This window comes from Antrostomus carolinensis, unplaced genomic scaffold, assembly GCF_000700745.2.
Source record: "Antrostomus carolinensis isolate BGI_N321 unplaced genomic scaffold, ASM70074v2 scaffold2315, whole genome shotgun sequence".
In the NCBI taxonomy this organism is placed as follows: Eukaryota; Metazoa; Chordata; class Aves; order Caprimulgiformes; family Caprimulgidae; genus Antrostomus; species Antrostomus carolinensis.
In genome coordinates this window covers 1-3,930 of record NW_010318246.1, presented here as the reverse complement: position 1 = coordinate 3,930, position 3,930 = coordinate 1, and positions in this window count along the sequence as shown.

Genomic DNA, 3,930 nt, shown 5'->3' with positions numbered 1-3,930 from the left:
GGCGGGAGCCAGCCCCAGCATTGCAGAACTGGATCTGGGGCAGGAGTGGGGGAAACCAAGGGGGAGTGTGGGGCCAACTTCAAACCAAGGGCTGAGAACATTCTCCAGAGCTGCATTTTTCTCTTCCTCAGAATGAATAATCAGTTTCCTCATTCGTGTCCATTCAGTGCTGGCACGGCCTTTGTGGTTGCAGAGGATTCACCCTCGAAATACAGCAAAAGGAAAATGAGGTTCATCCTTCCTATGCAAAACAGTGCTACTTACATTTCTACGGCTTGGCATTTCCACCAAAGACTGGCAGTTGCTACGGTTGCAAACCTGAGCAAAAGATTATTTAAATTTGAAAATCAAGATGCTTTGATAGGTACAAAAATATTGACCTGTGATGTGAAAATGTATTTGCATCTAAAAAAGAAACTGTGAAGGTGAGGAAAGAGTAACATGAATCTTGTTTCTTTCCAAGATAATTGTGGGAAAGGGAGAGGGCAGAAGCACATCAGACAAGGGTCAGAGACCTCACGTGGTTTGAGATGGTGCAAAACACATCAGCATTTCCCATGCTGGTGCTGCAAGTGGATCCCCCCTCCTAGAAAAAGTGATGGCTCATCGTCTGCAGGAATGGCTCTGCAGAAGGATGCACTTAGGGGAGGAAACTGAATCGCACCCAAAACTCAGATATCTTCTCCAATTCACCTACAAGAAAAGTGTTTAACAGATTTTCTCCCACTGGCTCTGCCATCTGAGCCTTTGTTTGGTTTGCGCTAATAAGGCAGCGTAAGTGGAGATCTGAATGGAGCTGGCACAGTGCAGGCAGGCATCCGAGTCTTTCATGTCGTGAGTAAATAACAGCTAAACCTGATATTACTGCTAAGTTGGGTTTTTTACTGTCTGGAAATGTGGAATTCATACCACTGCACATGGCATTTCCATAAAGTAACTGTCTGGAGAGTTTCTATAAATAACACGTCTCTTGTTAAAAAACCAAACCAACCACAAACCCAAAGACAACATTGTTCAGGTGAGTAATTTAATGAAACATGTTCTCATTCAAATGTCCTTCTTTTTCCATTGGAAAAATTCAATGCAATTAATTACTGCAGTTTGCGTGTATATCCCAACGCAGTCCCAGAGAACTACTAGAACTCTTTCCTCTGCAACAAATAAAACCAAGAGAGTCTGTTCCTGCTGCTCATCTTTTCAGCAGGTTTATGAGCTGTGTCCCGCTTCCTTCAGCCTTTGGATGGAGGGATGGACAGCGAGGGCAGAGCCACCGGCTGCCTGCGTGACAGTGGCGGGCGTGCAGAGACCTCCCTCACCTGGCAAGGCTTCCCTAAGGGACAGTTTGCTCCCAGATGGAAAACTGACGTTTGTGTCCGAACTGCACATCCTACGCTAATCCTTGCACAAGCAGCGCTCTCTCCAGTCGGAATCTGCAGTCTGGTGATGCTGAGCTGTCTTAAAAAAATTATTTCCCTGGGATGATTGTCAAAAGCTTACGTTTTGTAAAAGTCTGGCAAACTTTGCCCTCATTTTATGCAGCCTTCTGCTGGATGCTCTTGCTTTGGTATGAGCTCTGTTAAAATTGCTGTATGGCTGTAAGACAACAAAGATTTGATTTGCCAATGGTTTTGGGGGGCTGACAACAGCCAAATAAAATACCTGCTTTGGGTCTCTCTCTCTCTCCTGTGGGTTTTGAGTAACTTTGAAGTTTAGAAAGGGAGATATTCCCTCATACAAGAGGATTAACAAGAAAGCATAGACTGCTGCTCCCGACAGTCTCAAAACCATGACCAAAACCTATGTCTGCATGTGTTTTGACATCTTTCAGCATGAAAAGCCCTTAGCAAGGCTATTATTACCCCCATGAGGAGTCACCATGGAGGTGTGCTGACGATAAATGCCGTTTCATTCCCACACGTGTCATTGCAGCTCCACAGAGGAGGAGGAGGTGTCCTTGCATTCGCCTAGTGCAGGATGCAATGCCACAGGCCAGGGGGAATTAGTCACATCCTGAGCTATTAGAGCTGCCCCGTTAATTGGCTTCACTTTGGTACCATTAAAGCGCAAAGCATTGTGGCTCTCTCCTCATCAAGACTAAATGCCTGTATTTTGAAGAACGGGGAGATGTAGAAAGAGAGAGAAATGGGGAAATACACCCATCCACAGAGGGTCATTCTCATTTTGTCTCTTACTGTGGTACATCTGAAGGTGCACTGGTGAGGTTCTCTACCTCCCAAACACGTTACTATGAACACATCTGACTGGTAACCCAAATTTAGACTCAGTTTAGGATTATTCCTACTACTAAATAATCCAGTGCTAATTGTGTAGGAGATAAGCCTGCCAGTAGAGTAATTATTGGCTAATTGTGTAATTATTAAGCTGACAAAGCTAATAGCAACTTTACTTCTGCTGTGGACTTTGTCCATTTTTTGCATTTTTGGTGGCTGACTCAGATTCAAGATCTACTCCTTGTTGATGGTTTTTCTTTACAAGAAAGGCGTTAACTCTCACGATGCCATTATTTGCACAGAGGCTGGTGTCCGGTAAGGAGAGGAAGAGTGGACCTTATATTTTATACGACAAAATGAGAAACCATTCTTTCTTTTCTAGGAGAAAAAAAATTCTCAACTTTATCAGGTGCAAAATCCTCATCTGTGGCATCTGCACCGACCCTTGAACTGTCCATAATTAATCTTCATTTTTAATATTCTCCTGCCAAGAAGTGGACAAGAGTAAATGGGACTTGTAGGGACATTCATCTCATAGAAATCTGGTGTAAAGCTGCCTCACTGATGGCTTAAAATCCCTCAGGATGTTTATGGGGAAGGTGCTGTTCCTGGGTGGGCCACCACAAAGGAAGACATGAGTGCTAGTGTCTTCGAGAATGGAGACGCCGTGAGGAGAGGGCAACGGAGAGCAGGAGGGGACTGCGCTGCTGGCAACTCAGGAGAGGTCTGGAGACCTGGAGGGTGGCACTGACATGCGCTGTGTCATGTCTCATCTCTCACCCACTCTAAAATCCAAAGGCCTGGGAGATCGGAGTCTGGTTTTCAGCTGGAATGTGTCCCACTGAGGTCCCGACATTGCTGAAAGTCTTGTAATTCTTGGTAAGATCGGCATCACCAACACTGCTCGTTGGTTTTGTTGCTGGAACTGCACTTGGCTGGTTCAGCTGCCACCTCTGTTTGTTTCCTCAAACACAGAGGTTTGTTTCGTTTGTGGTTTGTTTTGCTTTATTCCAGAATATGTCAATGAAGCAAGAGACAAACCTTTTGAGTGAGAAAAACACATTTCCACATCACTGCCCATTCCAGTGCAACTGACCAACCTGCAGTAGCTTGGAAGTAACTTCTGTAGGTTTTGCCTTGCTGGTTCAAAGCTCACGTAGTGCCTTATTTCCTAAATGAATTTTTACATTAAGTAAATATGAAAAAATAGCAATCTCATCTATGTAAGAGCTTCCATGAAACCCAGAGCTGAGACACTAATAATTAATAACTGGTTCTGAATCAGAGCCGCCAAGAAGCACAGCAGCTAGCATCTTTTTAACAGCAAGTTTAGGATTAGCTCTGGTCCCAGCACAGGGTAAAACTAAACCAGGGGCTGTCTGGCCTCAGTTCCAGTGCGCTGCCTTGGTATGTTGTTGCACGAGCTGCCCTTATACTGGCCACGTTCTCTTTCATCACATGGATTGTCAGTTGTCATTCATCTTATTTTTCGAGAGAGGAGAGAGTAAGAGGAGAGGAAGGAGAAGGTACAGACAGAAATGGGCAGTTGGTGCCCCCAGCTCAAGCCGGACACTACCAGCCCCAGCCCCTTGGCTGCTCCCCACCACCTGCCCGGGGCCACACCTGGACTGCCCCTCACAGCGGTTTGTCTCTAACATGGCCCTTCCCGGGTGTCCTGGTGTGTAGCTGGGCCAGAGCT